This window comes from Elgaria multicarinata, chromosome 10, assembly GCF_023053635.1.
Source record: "Elgaria multicarinata webbii isolate HBS135686 ecotype San Diego chromosome 10, rElgMul1.1.pri, whole genome shotgun sequence".
Taxonomy (NCBI): Eukaryota; Metazoa; Chordata; class Lepidosauria; order Squamata; family Anguidae; genus Elgaria; species Elgaria multicarinata.
Genome location: NC_086180.1, coordinates 77,811,257 through 77,831,481, shown reverse-complemented (window position 1 = coordinate 77,831,481; position 20,225 = coordinate 77,811,257). Strand labels below are relative to the sequence as shown.

At 43.3% G+C, this 20,225-nt stretch overlaps 1 protein-coding gene across 2 annotated transcripts in view; it reads left to right on the top strand.

Annotated features, from left to right (window-relative positions):
- The first annotated feature begins 19,741 nt into the window (after positions 1-19,741).
- The window catches only part of KLHL5 (kelch like family member 5), a 50,556-nt gene continuing 50,072 nt past the window's right edge, over positions 19,742-20,225 (top strand). The window contains exon 1 of one of the 2 annotated variants that reach the window (XM_063135870.1): positions 19,742-19,818. The gene's annotated coding sequence lies outside the window, so the exon portion shown is untranslated. The remainder of the gene's footprint in view (positions 19,819-20,225) is intronic. The other variant, XM_063135868.1, reaches the window with a different exon arrangement.

Here is a 20,225-nt window from a genome sequence, read left to right as displayed (position 1 = left end):
ATCACTTGCTCCCAATACAGGAGCAGTAGGGCTATACATGACACATGGGAGACACTCCCTCGAGTCAGATGTGTCTGTCATTTAAAGGAGCCCATCCTAATACCACAAAGAACCTGAAAGTAGAAAGTCAGGCTAAGGATGTAGGTTTTTACTGAATGCAGAGACACCCTAAGTATGATTAAATGTGGATCCAACCTATAGTTTCATTTATTCTCCTTTTCAACAGGAATGGCTCCATTAAGATCAATAGCACTATGATGTTTCACATTGGTGAAAACAGGCCCATGTTGTCAGAACTAGCCATTTCAATATAGAAAAAGCTTATTAGTCAAATGAAGAAACCAGGGCAGGAGAACCATCAGTGTATAATGAACAGAGTCACACTCTCCTTCTTTTCTTTCCAGCGCTTCCCTGTGATTATCATAAATCTCTACCATCAAAGGAGCCTTCAGACACGCAATAGCAAGCGATGCTATTATGAGCCCAGTGATAAAGCAAGAGCGTTATTAGTTGGGGCTACTGAGACAAAGGATTGCAGCGAGAGACAGATTCCTTCCTGGGGAATGAAAATAATGGTCTCATAAATACATCTTCCAATGTTAGCCCCCACTTTAAAACTTGCAAGTATAAATTGTGTTCCCAGGAGTGCTCAGCCAGACAAGAAGCTATCGACTCTGTCCTCCCCCAGCTAAGATTGAAATGCCACAACTTGCTGGGTTGTAGAAAGGAATTATTGAGAAGCTTGCAACTCCTGAAGAAATTGACAAGACAAGGCTATGGGTAATATACTGAATGAACGGTGACTTGCCTAAGCCTAGACAGGTTAAAAACTGCTTTCCCATTTGCTGACTTTGTAATTGGTTTTTTTCCCCCTTTTCTTTTCTTCCTTTTGCCATTTTCAGCTATTGCTCAGACTTCCTGGCTCACAGTAATCTATCTATCTATAAAAGATAAGGATTCTTCAGTGAAACTACATTACGCAGGATTTATTAAATGGTTTGGCTTTTGCAGTAATATCAATACTGGGCAGAGAGACATGGGGGTATACTTCCCATTAGCACAGAGAAGGCTATTGACTGTCCTGGAAACCCTCTTTGGTTTGATCTTTCGACAGTGCAGGGAGTTAAGGCCAGAAGCAATCAGAGGTCAAAGGCATTGCAGTGGAGTTGAACCAGAAGCCAAGGTGGAGCCAGTGCATTCGAAGGGTCTGTCTTCACGGTGCCGGGTTGGTGCCTCCTCCCTTTCAACCCCCGCGTTTTCCCTCTCCTGGGGTGGCATCAGGTAATCCCAATGCTGAGGAGGGAGTTGGGTTTCTGGGCAGGAGCCACCCACGTCCTCTTCCTGCACTTTCCCCAAAGATGTCAGGGAGTGAAGGGAGTTGAGAGCCACCGTAGAGTGGTTCCTGCCACCCTTATCACCTGCCCGACCCTGGAGAGAGGAAGAAGGAGCGATTTATGAAGGCACTGAGTGCCAGGATGCAAAGGCTGACCCCGTTGCCAGCAGCTCCTCCACCCTCCAGAAAAGAGAAAGAAGGTGGAGAGGGAGGTGCGCGGGCTCTTTACTCTACCAATGAGCTCTCACAGCAGCCTCTCTTTCTTCTGCCCCCTTCCTGGTGGAAGGCAACCAATCTCCGGTCACCTTTCTACCAGGCACCGCCCCTGAGTTGACCGAGGATTGGCTGAGGAGTGACTTTACATGGCAGAAGTGCCGTGTTGACATCGCTCCCTTTGAAAAAGTTGGGGTAAATCCCTGACTTTTTCAAATCGGAGCATCACGTGGAAGCTCTGCAGCTGCATTTGCACCGTCTAACCGAAGGGGCGTAGATCCACAGCCACCATGGGGCTTTGCCCATGTATAGACAGCCCCGAAGTTGACATAAAGAACAAGAGTGTCTACAGGTGTGCCTACGAATAAGAGTGAGTATATTGTAGGATAAGCTTTTGTTCTCATCAAAACACAAACCTGTTGGCTGTAAATCCAACACTGAGTTTTGCCCATCTTCCTTGTCTTTTTGCTCATCTTTTCCCCTGTCCCTCACCTTCAGATGCCTGGTTTATTTTGTTAAATGTTTAGTTAGTGTCTGTCTAGATATTCTGTTTTGTGTGTGTTTAGCTCACTGGATTAATCATGCAAAGTATATATTGTGGCGCAGCCCAGTTCTGCGGGCAGTAAGAAGTTCTAGGGGCATAGTGGTGACCCAGGTTTGGTTTCCTTTGGAACAAGGTCACTTACAAATATTCATGTGGATGCATACAGTTTAAATACCTTAACAGACTACCAACAAGTGCACTGGTCCCACATCAGATCTCCAGGAAAATCACCAGGACAAAATGCTTTTAACTTCCAGAGTCTGAAACATAGCACTCTGTTTCTTAGGCCTCATCTACACCAAGCAGGATATTGCACTATGAAAGCGGTATATAAAAGGCAGGAGCCACACTACTGCTTTATAGCGGCATTGAAGTGCACTGACAACTGTTGGGGCCCATTGACACATACCATATACCACTTTCATACTGGTATATCCTGCTTGGTGTGACTCCTGCCTTTTATATACCATTTTCATAGTGCAATATCCTGCATGGTGTAGATGAGGCCTTAGTTTTCAAGCAGAGACATCTTACTCCCTTCCCTTGTCTAGAGTGAGGAATTCAGATGAGGCATCTCCTCTGACCATCAACTACCCTTCTTGGCCCATCTTAGCTCCCATGGAAATACATTACAGAGCTATTCTTTGTAAAATGCATTTGGTAAATGGAAAGTTCTCCAAACTCAAATGTGCAGTCAAACAAAGTTGTTAGATGTCTTCCATGGTCTTTGGGAACGTATCTTTTCTAAATTTTATGTCCTAAGTGATCAAAAATTTCAATGGGAGAGAGCTAAGCACATGCTTAACTGTGCCATTAGAATCAATTAGACCTAGCTTTGACTGATTCATGACCAAGGCCTAATCTACACCTGCCATTTATCCCAGAATAGTATTGAGGTTGTCCTGATGGGGCCACATCATGTACAGCTAATCCCAGGGTGATACGGGGATGACCACTTCACTTTCCCAGAATATCGGTGACTGGATTTGTTGCAATTTTTTTCCCTGTCTCAGAACAATCCCAAGGTCTGTGGGTCGTGTGGCCCCCCTCCTGTGGTCGTCGCTATTCCTCACCAGTAGCAGGGCTCATCTAACAAGCAAGCAACTGTGAGGGGGAAGCTCATGGGTATCGGGGTTGAAGAGGGAGAGCATTTTCGCCATGTTTTGGATGGGTCTCAGCAACTGCCAGCATCAAGGGTGTTTGTTTGTTTTTTAAAAAAAATCACCACTTCACGCACGATCGCAACTCTGCTTTTGCGCAAGCATCAGGAATAGTAAAAAAAAAAACTTGCCTGGGACAGCTCTCCTATAATCTCAGGACAACTTGCTGACGTGTGGCCCATGAGGGACAATTGTGGGCACAAAAATCTCTGTGATCATCCCTCCCCATTCCCCAAAGTTTAATTCTTAATAGTTAAAAGTCAGCAAGGGTAGGAAATGGGTTTAGCCCCACCTCAATAGTGTCCCCAAGTACAGCTCTTTTACTTTCTCTTATATACATAAAGGGACCCCATTCAAATTTTGGGGAAATTGTCAAATGTTTCAATTGAGGGAAACATCACAGTGGGGGGTGAATCTGCCTTTTACCCTTTACATTGACCTGAATCACACATCACGGTTAGCCACCATGGGTGAATTTACTCATGGGGCTCCAAGAAGACCATTGGTGGCCATTTTGAATATGCAAGCCACAATGGGGGCACGCGGCAGCTTGTCATGTCATGCAAAATAAGATATCATGGGTTATTTGAGGATTAAACAACCCTCAGATAACGTAGAACAACAACCCATGGGTTGTTGAATTAACCAATGGTGGCTTATCATGTCATGTGAACTGGCCCACTGAGTGGGTAGGTTGGCTGCCACTGACACAGATTCAGGGGTGACATGCACTACACTCCCCAGGGGTCTTTGTAATATGCAACTGCCCATTCTTATATACTCCACCCACCATAACGACAAGGATTTTAGAAGTAAGAACGCAAAGAACCCTGCTGAATCAGACCAAAGGCCTATCTAATCCAACATTGTGTTCCCACAGTGGCCAACTTTAGGAAGTCCAGTAACCATTATTATTATTATTATTATTATTATTATTATTATTATTATTATTATTTATTTATTTATATAGCACCATCAATGTACATGGTGCTGTACAGAGTAAAACAGTAAATAGCAAGACCCTGCCGCATAGGCTTACAATCTAATAAAATCATAGTAAAACAATAAGGAGGGGAAGAGAATGCAAACAGGTACAGGGTAGGGTAAGCAGGCACTGGGTAGGGAAAAACTAACAGTAGAAAGTAACAGTAGAAGTCTGCACAACATCAAGTTTTAAAAGCTTTAGGAAAAAGAAAAGTTTTTAGTTGAGCTTTAAAAGCTGTGGTTGAACTTGTAGTTCTCAAATGTTCTGGAAGAGCGTTCCAGGCGTAAGGGGCAGCAGACGAAAATGGACGAAGCCGAGCAAGGGAAGTAGAGGCCCTTGGGCAGGCGAGAAACATGGCATCAGAGGAGCGAAGAGCACGAGCGGGGCAATAGTGTGAGATGAGAGAGGAGAGATAGGAAGGAGCTAGACCGTGAAAAGCTTTGAAGGTTAACAGGAGAAGTTTATATTGGATTCTGAAGTGAATTGGAAGCCAATGAAGAGATTTCAGAAGCGGAGTAACATGGTCGGAGCGGCAGGCCAAGAAGATGATCTTTGCGGCAGAGTGGTGAACAGAAACCAACGGACTGATGTGAGAAGAACCATTGATAGCTTTATCCTCCATGAAATAGCTACACAGGGCTATCCTATATGTGTTTACTGAGAAGTTAGTCCCATGGAGTTCAATGTGACTTATTCCCTTCAGTTAAGTGTGTATAGTAGGGGTGAAGAACCTCTTTCAACCTGAGGGCCAGATTCCATTTGGGAGAAGCTCTTGGGGGCCTCATTCCAGTTGTGGGGCCAAAATGCAAAAATAAAAATAAAAATCCCGCATCTTTTAATTTAAAGCTCTTACTTCCGGTAACTAAGCCTTAGGAGAAGCATTTTTAGGCTGGGGACTGGTGGAACCTACACAAAAGTCAGGAAACCACCAAATAATTGCTGGCTGGGTGAAAAGGGGTGGGACCAGGGGAAGTAGTTGTGGCAGTCTGGGGAACAGTGGAGGGCCAGATTAAGACCCTAGGCATACTGGATTTGGCCCTGGGGCCTGAGTTTCTGCAACCCTGGTGAATAGAATCGCAGCCACACGTTCCTAATAGGCATGTGCTCCGCTCCGATTAGAAGCGCAGAAGCAGGAGCAAATTGGCCTGCTCCGCCTTGCCCAGAGGCGGAGTAGAAGCGGACTGCGGACCCCTAGAAGCAAGGCGAAGAGAAGCGCCCATTTTCAGAGCGCTCCAGTTTCCGCGTTCCGCTTCTATCACCATCTTGAAACATTTCGCCCATAGGATTGCATTGCGGAAAAGAATCGCAGATAACTGTGTTGTTTTTGAAGCTATCTTTCTAAAAATTATTGTGCTTGGAGAGTCGTGGATGGGGGTCATTTTGAGACTACTCTCAGCTCTCTGCGTGGTGCGGGTCGCGCGCTAGAATTTAAAAAAAAAACCGGCGGGAAAAATACCTTTCTGAAGGGCTGAGGGGCAGAGTCAACTCCCGGTCATGATCACATGATCCCAAAGTTGGAGGAGGGGATAGGCAAAACGGGTAACTTGGGATTCTGGGAACTTCTCTTTCTTAGTCTGAACGGACTTTTCCCAGTGTTTTTTAAAACAGTAGCCCCACCAAATGCACAAACACAACCTGAAATCATATACTAAGCCAATAATAAGAGATAGAAACACAGCACTGCTACCCACCCTAACTTTGGGGAACAACTGAAAAGATGTGGTGCAAGGGGATGAGCTCCCCTAGGGCATCCCATGTGGACGTGCCCCCACTCTCTCCTGTACTTGGAAGGCCATCAGAGCCTTCCAAAGAGAGTAACCCGGTGGAGCAATGCCTATCATGAGTTGAAGTGACAGTTCTACTTCTCTTAGTGGTGGAGCGATGCCTATCATGAGTTGAAGTGACAGTTCCACTTTTCTGTTGTGGTGAAGCAATGGCTTTCATGAGTTGAACTGACAGCCTTGCTTCTTAAAAGACTGGTTGACCACCAGTCAAATTGGCAGCTGCTGCTTCCCCCTCCCCTTGGCACGTCCCCCTATTGCTGGTAAAAGACAGATATAGCCTTTTTAAAAAAGTTCTTCTTGTTGTTTATTCAGCAACACTGCTGCTTTTAATTCCACCCCTCCTTTGTTTATTTATTTATTTATTCCATTTTATATGCATTACTGGCTTATCCTTGGCTCACTTCCTTATTATTATTATTATTATTTATTTATATAGCACCATCAATGTACATGGTGCTGTACAGAGTAAAACAGTAAATAGCAAGTCCCTGCCGCATAGGCTTACAATAGGCTTATGCCCCCAGAAATGTCTGCTGCCTGCCTGCCTGCCTGCCTGCCTGCCCTCTCTCCTCCCCTGCCTGCCTCGCAGGGATGTTGTGTGTGTCTGGCTTTGACTCAGGGGAGAAGTCCTTCCTGCGCTCACTTGGAGTTTGGGAAGTTCCAAATCCATTTTTCAAGTGTGGAAGAAGATTCATATAGGTTGATCTCTACTCCCCAAATCATGGCATGTTGGGATTTCCTTTGAAATGGCCCCATTGAGATGTCTGCAGGTTTAAGCCCCGCCAAAAAACAGGGGATGATGGGACTGCCTTGAGTCTGGGCGTGCATGTGTATCCCTGGACAAGCTATCATGGTGGTGAGTTTGAGATTTTTAACGTGCAAATTGACGGAGCTATGGAAAGGGGTGTGAATGGGGTGCCCGATTTTCATAAATTCCCCAAAAATCAGGGGATGATGGGACTGCCTTGAGTCTTGGCGTGCATGTGTATCCCTGGATAAGCTGTCATGGTGGCGAGTTTGAGGTTTCTAACGTGCAAATTGACGGAGCTATGGAAAGGGGTGTGAATGGGGTGCCCGATTTTCATAAATTCCCCAAAAATCAGGGGATGATGGGACTGCCTTGAGTCTGGGCGTGCATCTGTATCCCTGGATAAGCTGTCATGGTGGCGAGTTTGAGGTTTCTAACATGCAAATTGACGGAGCTATGGAAAGGGGTGTGAACGGGGTGCCCGATTTTCATAAATTCCCCAAAAATCAGGGGATGATGGGATGGCCTTGAGTCTGGGCGTGCATGTGTATCCCTGGATAAGCTGTCATGGTGGTGAGTTTGAGGTTTCTAACGTGCAAATTGACGGAGCTATGGAAAGGGGTGTGAATGGGGTGCCCGATTTTCCTAAATTCCCCAAAAATCAGGGGATGATGGGACTGCCTTGAGTTTGGGCGTGCATGTGTATCCCTGGATAAGCTGTCATGGTGGTGAGTTTGAGGTTTCTAACGTGCAAATTGACGGAGCTATGGAAAGGGGTGTGAATGGGGTGCCCAATTTTCATAAATTCCCCAAAAATCAGGGGATGATGGGACTGCCTTGAGTCTCGGCGTGCGTGTGTATACGTCCATGAGGTGTCATGGTGCCAAACTTGAGGTTTCTAACTTTCACAGAAAAAAAGTTGTATACTTTTTTAGCTTAATGCAAGCCTATGGGGGGGAAACGGAGCTCCGATCCGGATCCGGAGCTCCGAGCGGAGCGGACATAGGCGGAGCGGGGCGGAGCGAAGCGGGCCGATCCGAAAATCACAGATCTGGAAGTGAAGCGGAGCGGGGGATCCGTGCACACCCCTAGTTCCTAAGCCTAATGGCTGCTTAGCCAAGTTGAGGCCCCCATGATCATTTCATCTCCAACATCAGTTTTGGCTAATGGGGCTTTTACTCGGTTCTGTCAGTATTCTTTCTCATGGGAAGTGAGTTAAGAGCACTTTAAATTAATTCCCATGTCGCACCCAGAGCTAGTGTACACACTGTCCTTGATTACTGGGGAATCAATTGAATTTGAGTAATTGATTACCTAGGAGAAACTACACTTAATTCTTCCAGAGTCTCTCATGCTACTGTTCCCCAAGCCACCTGCACAGTTAATCACTGCCTTCTCTACTGCAACTCCCAACTAAGGACTTCAGACATTATATTTTGTGTCTGTATACTTGGAGTAAACGTAATAGGAATATTATAGTGTGCTGCATTTTGGGATTCTGTCTGCAAGCTAGAACCTCCACATGTGATTCTTTTTTTCCTGGGTTTCCAGGGGCTTGTCTTGATGAAGGGTTTGCTCCGGGATAAGTTCAGAGTGGTGGCAGGTCATCTACATGACGCAGCCACCATTGCAAAGCCATCCGGGGCCAAACCCCAGAAACTCTGCTTAAAAAAAGTCGGGCGCTTACCCCCAACGTTCTGGGTCATGGAGCCCATCCCCCCCCCCAATTGGTTGTCATCGACTGGGCTGGACAAGGAAGGGGATGGACTAGGAGCTCCAAGTCAGGCATCACAGGTCCCTGTAAATAAATAAATAAAATTGGGGGGAGGAGAGGAATGGGGTAGCCGGGAGGCCAACACTGCTGCCAGGCCGAGCACCGGGGAGGGGAGAAGGAACGAGGCTGCCAGCTCTCCCTCTGACCTCCCTCCAGCTGCCTTGTTGCTTCCCCCAATAATAATAATAATAATAATAATAATAAGAAGAAGAAGAAGAAGAAGAAGAAGAAGAAGAAGAAGAAGAAGAAGAAGAAGAAGAAGAAGAAGAAGAAGACATTGTAAATGACAAATATCTAGTTTTGGAAGGCCAGGCCCCATGTTCTGAATTCAATTTCACCTATAAACCAATCAATAAACAACCTTAGGAAGCATAACCCAGTTAAAGTTAAGCACTTTTAAGTGCCATTGACTTCAGCTGGAGCTCAACATGCCTGAAAAGTGGGATAAAAGAAATGTAAGCCAATAAATAAAAGTTCTCCCATTGAAATAAATAGAATGCAAATTTGCTTAATTTTTGGTTGTCTCATACTGTGTGCGCGCATGTGTGCGTGCAGCGTTCATATGTATTGTTTCCTTTATCGCTTATAATTTTTTTCTTTTTACTTGACATAATTTGGAGAGAACAGCCACTGCCTTTAGCACAAAAAGAACGAGAACAAGCCAAGCCATCTTCAGTCCAGATAGTGGATCTGTTGTAAAAATAAAGCAGGAAATGGATTTTTCCCCTTTCATCTGCCTGTCTGGGAATGCCATTCACATCTCCTGTGATCTGAATGCTTTACACAGTTTTAAGAACGGGTCTTCAAAAGACCCAAATGCTTTGCTGCTATTCCCTTCTCCTCTCCCCCCCCCCCCCCCCGGAAACACCCTCTCACCATTTCAGCTTTTCAGAAAGAAGCAAGGCTTGGCTGGCAATTTAGCTTCTATGTGATCTGAAAGCTTGACACTGTGTCCAAAACAGTACAGGCTTAGCAGGAAAGATGACGGAACTGCTTGCGTGGTTATCTTCCGTTCCCAGCTAAAATGCCTTGATGCATTCTAAATTAGCAACAAACCATTCTGGGGAATGATTCTTTAAAGCAGGGTTTAGCAAGAGACCTGTTCATGCTTACAGACACCCATCCTAGCCCATTTCTCAAACACAAAACAGCTGCTTTGATGTAAATGGTTTCTCCCCTCTCCTTGCCAATCCTTGAAGTTGGATATGATCAAATATTTACGTTGTCTGTTTGTATATGAGGAAAGAAGCAGGCAAGATGGGAGAACTGGAACTTCTAATCCATCCATCTCTCTCTCTCTCTGAGCTTTATCACTGTGAATTGCATGCAAAGGACTCAGAAGTTTTCCACCTTATAATCTGCTTTGATTGTGAAGTACTCCCATGCATCCTGCCTTAATTGTGCAATAAAGCAAAAAGATTCGCTGCATTTAGCCCCTACATTTTGAGCGTATCTTCCGATCCATGGCTGGGGCACAGGAGCAGGATTTTAAACAAATGCTTACATCTGCGTCAGCTTTAAAGATAAATACACCAAAATTGGCACAGTAATAGATATTAGGGAGAGCTTCAAGCATACCAAATTTGAATTGAATTGGGTCATCCATTGATTTTTTAATGATTTTTTACATTTCCCCCCTTAAACTCACTTCCTGGTATGCAAAGGATCGCACAGATCTCAAGCAAAGCAGTAACACAGAGGGGAAATTTATGCAACTCTCAAGCATAGCAATAATAAAGAAGAGAAAAGTGTGCACATGTCAAGGAAGAGCAGTAAACAGACGCCATAACTGTGCAAATGTCAAGACAGCTGTCATTTGCTTCTGCGCACTAGCACAGGACTGACGATTTAAAAATATTTTTCTAAAAAAATTGCAAATGCATTCATGACACACTTTGTTGTCCTTTCTTTGAGATTTTGAGTGACATGGGGTAGAAGGTGCTGAGGAGGGATGAAGGAAGATGGTGGCGGCACTAGCAAAATAGCAAAGAGTGGCAGGAGCTTTCGCCACTCTTGTTAGGTGACTCTGTAGCCATTCCTGATAACCCACAACAAAGTTACCCTGCCAGGTTTGAAGACTACAACAAATCACTATGGGTATCAACAACCCTTAAACAAGCTATGGGTTCATGAAAAACAAGCCACCCTGCAGAAACCATGCCGGGTTCACACGACGCAAAACCCCGCCATGGCTGATCACTCATGATGGTTTATCATATGGTGCAAACCAGGGCAGGATCTACACTACTGTTTTATAGCGGTATTGAAATAACTGTTGGGGCCCATGACACAACTATACCAAGCAGGATATAACACTTTGAAAGTGGTATGAACAATGTATGTTTTAAACTTTGTAAGACCGCCTTGAGGCCCAGTATTGGGCAAAAGGCGGGATACTACTACTAATAATATGAAAGCAGTAATAACATGTGTTATTTGCCCCAACAGTTGTCAGTGCACTTTAATATTGCTATAAAGCAGTAGTGCAGACCCTGCCTCCATATACCACTTTCATACCACTTTCATAGTGCTATATCTTGCTTGGTGTAGATCTCTTCCGTATTCTAATAGGTGATGCTGTCAGCTCAGCACTCAACAGAAACAGGTAGCTTGATCATACTTGTAGTTTATGTTTTTTAATTGTGCACTGCCCAGAGAGCTTCGGCTGATGGGCAGTATAAAAATGTAATAAATAAACAAACAAATAAACAAATAAATCATCGCCTCCTTTTTTATTAGGAACAACTAGAGTCATGCTGGGTGCTAAAAAGCATAGATCTATAGGACACAAATCTGCATGATGCGCATATGTTAATTTATATCTCTATATGCACATTTAAAAATTAACTAAGGTTTATTTAAATTTCACAAAAGGCAAAGCCAGCCAATTCATTTCCTATCCAAATCACTCCAAATAAAATAAATCCTTCAATTCACCCCATCAATAATCAGAAGACCCTCTTCAATTACAATGGATTTTCCATGGATGTAAACAGATGTGGAAAAAATGCCCCCCAAAAAGTGGAGAGGATTTCCCCCCCTTCGCATTATTTATTTATTTATTATTATTATTATTATTATTTATTTATATAGCACCATCAATGTACATGGTGCTGTACAGAGTAAAACAGTAAATAGCAAGACCCTGCCGCACAGGCTTACATTTCACACACAGCCCTAAAAAGGGCAACTTCTGCATCAAAATGGAGTTTCAAGAATTTGACAGTTCACTAATCCACACCCTTCAATTAATTCCCCAATTCCCACCCAGACCCTGCCACAAAGTTTAATCAGTTCCCCTTCAGTGAATTGCCCCATTCATCATGATGCTCTATTTCAAACACTGGAATTGAAGTTTTCACTGTGGTGTTGTGATTGATTTTAAATTCTGCCATTTGTTTAATAATTTAATTGTTTTATTGAATATTCAGTGTTAATTGCATTTCAAACCTTCCTGGGGCAGATATTATGAAGGGTTGCATATTAATGCCTTAAATAAAATAAATAATCAAAAAGTATCAGAAAGTATCAATCTGCTATAAAAAGAGAATGAAAAGATTCTACTGAGGGCCTTTTGTTACTTTTCATGTGTTTCTATAAAAACATACAGGGAAATTGTCTTTAAATGATTATCCAAGGAACCAGAAAACCTCAATTGCTTACCAGCAGTAGTATTTCTCTGTAACTTGATTGAAATTTTACAATATCCTTAGAGGATACTTTGAAATGGTTGCTTAAGGCAGCAAATTCCTTAGTGCAAGTTCACATTATTTCCGAATTTGATTTCCCATCTGATTTCCCCTTCATAACTTCCTTTCAACACAAGCCTTGAGTTACTGTGGAATATTGATACAGTTATTTTGGTCTTCCATCATCCCTGCTATAAACATGTGATTCATGTTTTCTTCTGCTACGTTTTTCCTGCCAGCAGCAGAATTTCAAATGTAGATTTCCACTGTACAGTTTCTTCAATCCTCCTTGGTTTTTTCCCATTCACGTTAGCTTCAGTGATATTGAAATGTTGATGAAACAAAATAAATCCCTTTCTTTTTCTTCTCCTAATGAACTTTTCATGTTCTGAATTGAAAATGAATAAGAAACATTAAATATAGTCTCCTCTTCCCTAAGAAAGAAAGAAGCTATAATTCACTACTCATGCTTCCATTCATCCAAACAAACAGCAGGGAACCTAATTTATAAAAGGAAAGAAATGTGGGTCATGAATACTGAAGGGATCTATGGTATATTGCTTTTTATGTATGAAATGTGCTTGGTTTTGTTTAAGTACCATATTGAATTATTATTATCTGGTTCCAAAGAACTATTTAAGACCTCCTCAAGCAACTTGTGTTAGTCTAGTTCAGCTTTCCCCAACCTGGCGCCCTCCAGATGTTTTGGAGTACAACTTGCAGCATTCCTTAGCACTGGCCATGTTGGCTGGGGCTCATGGGAGTTGAATGTATTTATTACAGTTCTATACTGCCCAATAGCTGAAGCTCTCAAGGTGGTGAACCCAAAACATCTGGAGGGCACCAGTTTGGGGACAGTTGTTCTAGAAGAATCCCCCGTTAACAATTTATTTATTTATTTTATTTAAGTATTTTTATGCCGCCATTCAGCCAAAAAAGGCTCTCATGGCGGCTTACAAAAGTATTTCTTGACAGTCCCTGCCCACAGGCTTACAATCTAAAAGACATGACACAAAAGGAAAGGGGATTGGGAGGGAGGAGGAGGAGGGGGAAAAGGAAAGCAAATTCAGGCACTACAATCTTAGTTGGAAAGTTCAGCAGTTACAGGGGACAGCAGGAGGGAGGGGGCTCTCAGCTGGAGCTGGACCCAGGCACGGTGGAGAAATGCCTGGCTGCTGCTTCCTCCCTCACTGGTGCCCTTCATGCCAAATTACAACCTGCTTTTGAAATTTCCCTGAATTTCAAAAGTAGTTTGTTAGATGGCATGGGATACTACAAAGCTAAAGCAGTCTCCCACGCCACATAATAAACTAATAAAAATGTAAAAGGTTGCTGGATCAGACCAAAGATTTTTTATTTTATTTATTTATTTACAATATTTATATATCACTCCCCATTCAAGAATTTCAGAGCGATGGACAAATCAAATAAAAGAATAAAAAAAGAATAAAAACACATTAAAAGTACATTTTGGAAAGAAACAAAGTGCAATAAAACCACGGGTGGTCATTAAGGGAAAGCTTCCTGGAACATTTTCAGGAGACGTTGGAAGGAATACAAAGTTGATGCCTGCCTGACCTCCAGAGGCAGGGAATTCCATAGGAGGGGGGCGACCACACTGAAGGCTGTTCCCTGGTGGTCTTTGTGTAACCACGAGGAGCAATTCAATGGTACCATATTTGTGGAACCTGATCCAGCCACATGTAACAGCCGGTGATCCCAGAGGCGAACTGGCATCACCATTCATGTCAAAAGGCACACCCAGCTGATTTAAGTATTTGTGTTTTAAATTTGTTGGTCGTTTTTATGCTCTTCATGGTTTTAATTTTTGTGAACCGCCCAGAGAGCTTCGGCTATTGGGCGGTATAAAAATTAATTAATTAATTAATTGGGCTCTAAAGACCATTGCAACACAGATGGGAATGTACATCCAAATGATGAGCAGAAGGCTGCTTAATCAGAGCACTAGAGTGGGAAAGTGATAGTATTAAATTAAGATATCTACTTTCCTGGTACTATAACTACAGACGAAAAGAAATGCTTTTTTCTACTGCAGGAATGGACATAGCGGAAAGCATAGCCAATTTTTACATATTGATTATAGGTGCGAAGATGCCCTCTAATCACAAAGACGGTGGGGAAAAACCAGATTTTTCTCCTGAGATTTGTGATGAGCATAGAACTTTTTGTTCACTACCAAGGCAGAGTGGTATATAAAATTGCCCACCACATCTCACATTTGGATTTTTATTGATTGGTCAATAAATGACACACACACACACACTTTACTGCACCGTGTAATTCCTATCTGGACACATAAAGAAGATTATTCCCTTCGGGTTTACTCAAAACTCTGCATTGGCTCCAACCATAAGTCAATGTGACATTTTGGAGAACAGCTGCTGCCAAATATAAACCTGTCTCCAGTAATAATGCTGCTATAAAATGAAAAATTATATATAAGCTGAACTCTTTCCACACTGTGGTAGCTTTTATATGTTCTAAGACACATAAATATTATCCACCAAGTTTTATATTCACTCGTCCTTATCTCCAGTTTCCTGGTACTGCCTGAAAGGAGTTTTCCGGTCACTGGCTTGCATTTACTGGTGTTGCTCTAGCATAAGTGAACGCCAAACTGAATGCACCACAGGAAACCCAGAATTATATCCTGTAATGCTTTAAAATATATTAAATTGTTATTTTAATATTTATGTTATATGTTTTGTATAATTTAATATTTTTATGTTTTAATATTTTACTATTTTCATTGTTATATTTATTGTTTGGGCTGTTATTTTTTCATTGTTTTAGGATTTATTATTGTAAACCATCTCCCAGGGCATCTAAATAAATTGCATGAATTAATAGGTGGTTCACAAGACATGGATTGGGGGCACTGTAGGTGTTGTGGGGTGGAGTAACACTTACCTGTGGATCAACTCCCTCCCCCACTGTTGTAATGTGCACAAACAGCCACTAGGGGAGTTTCTGCTTTGCATGTTTCTCTTGCATTTCTGTAGATTTTTACTGGCTCAGACTAAAACATGGCAGAGGCAAATTCTGAATAAAGCCTTCTTATATTACTAAGAAGATATGCAGTGTTCCTCTGTAGCTGCTCTTGGGCAGAAGGTTATGGGAATCTCAGAAGTAGCTGGGAGCAACCGTAATTGCAGGAGAAAGCTTTTCCAAAGTCTGATGGCGATGGTGATGACTACTACAGTAGACCCTAATTATGGATCTCTTGTGTTGAATCTAGTTGCACCTTTATTTATTTATTTATTTGTTTGTTTAAAACATTTATATCCCGCCCTATCTCATTAAGATCTCAGGGTGACGTACAGATAAAAGCATACAGTATAAAACAGTAAATATACACATCTAAAACTAAATTAAACCATGAACCAAGTTATTTATTTATTTATTTATTTAAAACAATATATAATTTAAAAACCGTAAAACAGTTAAAACAAGCGATACAATGGCATTTTATTCATATTTATTATCCAGGATTATATGTCCTGGGGTGGGGAGGTGCCTCCTAATATTTTCCATTGCAATATTTTCTATTTTCTAGAAAATAGAAAAATTTTCTATTTTCTATTTTCATGGTCAACATGATCAAACAAACCTATGGTAACAATGCCATTTCCAGTATTTCCATAGGTATAAATAACTCTGGGCCCAGGTGCCATTCTATCAGCGGTAGGGAGAGGGGCTAAATAATGCAAGGATACATACCACTGCATGACGCTAAGGGTGCATCTGAATTATAGACCTAGGGCCTAACTAGATGAGATTTGGCCCTAGGTCTATAAAAAAATAAATAGCAGGTGCAGGGCTCCCAATGCAGACCTTGATGGGGGAGGTATGAGGACATTCACTTTCTCTATAGCAGAGATATTTGCATTTCACAAGTTACAGTTCTCAGGATCCTTTTGGCTGAAAACCATGGCAATTAAAGTGATATAAAACTAAAACTAATAGAGGTTTGTAGTGCAGATGTACACTTACTTGCTTCTTAGTGTGCAAGCAGCTTCATTCTAATAACTAAGCATTCTTTTAACATGTCGCCCTGATGCAATGCAGTCGCTCGTCTTCCTTTCTAGCAGTATACTATCAACTCCATAAATAGGAAAATATGCATGTTACTCCCGTTAGCACTAATGAGAGATATATGGTCATAAATCCTCATAAAAAGGCACGGCAGTATAACTCTTCGCAGCTCCAATACTCAGACTTCAATCTTTACAGTTGCAATAGGCCATCTGTGCTAGCATCCAGTGGGATGAGTTTCAGGGACCAGTCCATGAAAGGTTTCATAGAGGAGTCACATTTCTTTTTATAGCAAATTGCAAAGTCTCCCAACTAACCACTCTGCAGTGGCAGTAGATTAAAAAGTAATAACCATCCCATAAAACACAGCAAATGAAGAGAGCATTACTACCATAAATGCACCAAAGGGATACACTCATTCTGATTGTTAAGAATGCTGAAAAGAAAGAAAAGAAATGTCAAAAGAAAAAAGGCAAACAAGTATTTCATTGTATTGCTGGACTCTCTCCACATCCCTGAGACACTCAAGGGATGCAACCCTTACCAAGATTTGGAAGAAAGGATCACTGGAGAGTTGGGCTGTATTCCGAAACATACTTAGGGTGCAATCCTATGCATGTTTAGAGAGAAGCATGAGTGGCTGGGGAATGCTGAGAGTTGTTGGATCTATTTCTGTCTAAACAATAATAGGATTGTTCTCTTACTACAGCATAAGGCCCATTACTTCCAAGTAAACATAAATATGATTTCTGAGTTAAGTGTTTAGTAATAGCTGGAGGCAGACAGCTTGAATACTCCACCGGCAAATCTCACTGCACTCTGTAAGGCAGTCAATGTTGCTATGCCTTTAAGAGCATTTTCCCCAGCTCCAAAAAGAGAAAGTAGCTCGAGGAGAGAAGACCCTTGTGCCACCATAAAAGAATTAATTGGGTATCGCCTCTGACCAGCTTCTCATTTAAATTAAACCATTAATCAAGCTAAAACCAGTATAGAATTTAAAATCAGTAAAACCAATTAAAACAGTTAAAACAATGTGCAAGCTTGGTGAATTTAGCCATCAAAGTCTTTGTTTAAAAGCCATGTCTTTACTTGGTGCCGGAATAAAGTCAGTGCTAGTGCCAGTTGGACCTCTAAGGGGAGGGCATTCCACAGTCAGGGTGCCACAACAAATAAAGCTCTCTCCCATGTCCCACCATAGCGTATGTCTCACATTGATGGGATGCAGGCTCCTCCAACAGATCTTAAGTCTCAGGCAGACAGATATAGGGAGAGGCGCTGTCTCAAGTATCGAGGTTTTGACAAATTTTGACAATTTAATGACACAAATAACTTGATACAAATACTTGACAGTTGATTTTACTACTACTTCAGGTATTAAAGGGAGTTATAAAATTATTTTCTTCAAATCTATATTTTATTTTATTGTTGCCACAGGAGAACTGGATCATTTTTTTTAATGGAGCAGCCTGTTCATGAACTGTAATTAGATGGATATGAAGCATCTGTCTATCAAATTCAAGAAAATCCACCAGGATCTGTGCCTCATATCTATACCCCAGGACTAGAAAGCAGAAAGGAAACATGTTCTGGCTTCTGCTGTTAGCCAGGGGCCAAGGACCACAGAGAGGCTGCAGCCCGCTTCCCAGGAATGACATCAAGCCAAGGGGGCAAGAGTGGGGGGGACGCCAACCTGGCCCATCGGCCAGAGAAGGAACACTTGCAGGAAATGTGCTTAGCTCCAATGGACAGTTGCCCTGGGAGTGCAGAAGGAAGGGGGAAACAAGGCCGGTGCCAGACTACCCTATTTCTTCGATTCTAAGACACACTTTTCCCCCCATATAAACATCTCTAAAAACGGGGTGCGTCTTAGAATCGCGGGTGTGTCTTAGGGTTTTTTTTTCCTGTTGGTGGTACTGAAATTAGTGTGCGTCTTGCAATCAAAGAAATTGTGCCCTAGGCAAGGCGAGCTATTTGCACCACCACCCCACCCACCCCCCAAAATGCCAACTTCGTTTCAGCTGTTCAAGAAGAGTTTCTGGACTATTATATTTTCCTTTTATTATGTTTTTTTTTAAAAAAAAAACCAGCTAATTTGTATAAAACTGTGACCCTTAAAGGGCAGTACTGCGCCTCTCTAAGGTCTGCACTGTAGGCGGCTGCCTAGTTGGCCTAATGGTAGTGCCGGCCCTGGGGGAAAAGAACACTTTGGTCCCATTCACTGGCCAAAGGAGTAAGAGCCTCATTCAAGCAAGACTCTAGCAAGGGAAGGTCAGCTTGGTCTGAAGCGCCTTAAAATGCACTACCTTTTTCTGGCCTTGAAAAAATGATCTCACTCATTCTTTTCCTTCTGCTCCCCTTTCCCTTTGTGTCTTGTCTTTAGTTTTTCGTTTTTTTCTTAACTATTCTGCTGCAATCCTATACCAAAGTAGCCAAAAAAGAAAAAGGAAACCCCAAGTAATAAGTGAAACAAGTGAAAAAAAAAAGCCAAAGGATTGCAAGGGGTGGAACCAAGAATATGTCCAAGAATATTTATATTGCCTCGGCTGTGGGGCAGTATATAAATGTAATAAATAAATAAATATAAATAAATATTCTTGGTTCCACCCCTTGCAATCCTATACCAACCTAGTGTTGAACTACGTAAATTATTTCTGAGAAGACTTGCATAGGACTACAGCTCCCATACGCCCCAGCAAGCATGGGATCACGGATATTGTAGTCCAAAACCATCAGGGCACCCGGTTGCCTACCCCTGACGCAGGGTCATGAGGAGGGGGCTTTTAAAATAGGTCCCGGGGCTGAGCCTTTGAATCTGGTTGAAAGTGAGTCCTTTTTAACAATGAGGTAAAATGGGGTGGTTTCTAACGATACTTGAAAGCAATGCTTTCATCTCGCCTTAGCGACTGCAGGCCGCAGGCGGTAAAACGGTGCCAGCAACGGTAAACAAGGTGGCTCCTCTCAAGGTGGCCCCGCCCTCTGCCAGTCCCCCATTTCGCTTCAAGCGCCTCTTCCTTAGAACTCGCGGAAGTAAACGCTCCACTTCTTTCCCGCCCTTTCTCTCTACCGCCCGCCCCCCGTCCCCCTCCCGTCGCGAGCGCCTGCGGGCGGTTGGAAAGCGCGAGACGACAACAACCGTCACATCCCTGTTCCACTTTCCGGCTTGGTAAAAGGATCGTCAGCTCGCCTGGCCCCGGCAACGTTCGATGTGGCACTGAGGGAAAGGAGGGCAGGGAGAAGGAAACAGAGCGACGCGGTGATTGGTCGGACGAGGTTCGAGGAGGAGGAGGGGGCGTGGCCAAAGTTCTTTCTTCTCCGAACTGTCCGCGGCGCTGAGTCTCACTCCGCCTCCGTGGGCGTATCGGGAGAGGGCGTGGTCCAGATTCGGGAGGGGAAGGGGGGGCTTTGTTGTGGAGCTAGGAGGTGCCGCTACAGTCCGGGGGGCCGGGAAGGGGGTGCCCGCATCTCTCTTTTCTCCCCGGGCGGGACGGGACGGGACCAAAGCCTCCTTCCCTTTCCTGGGGCCAACAGTGAGGTGAGAAACGGGGTCGGGCTGGGAAGCATCAGCAGAGAACCGTCCTCCTGCGCTCCGCCGCTCGCGTGTCGGGCTGAGGAGAGCGACTGGCATCATCTGTCTTTCCTTCCTCGGTGGATTCGCGGGGGAGGCATAAGAAAAGAAGGCGACGGTCTCTCCTAGTAGTGGATCGGGGTTTGATTTCAACTCTACAAGCAGCTTTTCTTCCTATCCTTGCAGGGAGGGGGGGATGATGAGTTCATGTGAAGTAACAATAAAAAAAGGCGGGGCAGAAAAGCTCTTGAACATGTGCAAAGTACCTTCTCTCTCTCCACTCCGGGTCCCAGAGGGCGCTGGAGATGCATACTTAAACTAGCGCAGACGAGCTGACCTTTGCCATCTTTTCACCACTTGCAGTCTGGGTGATA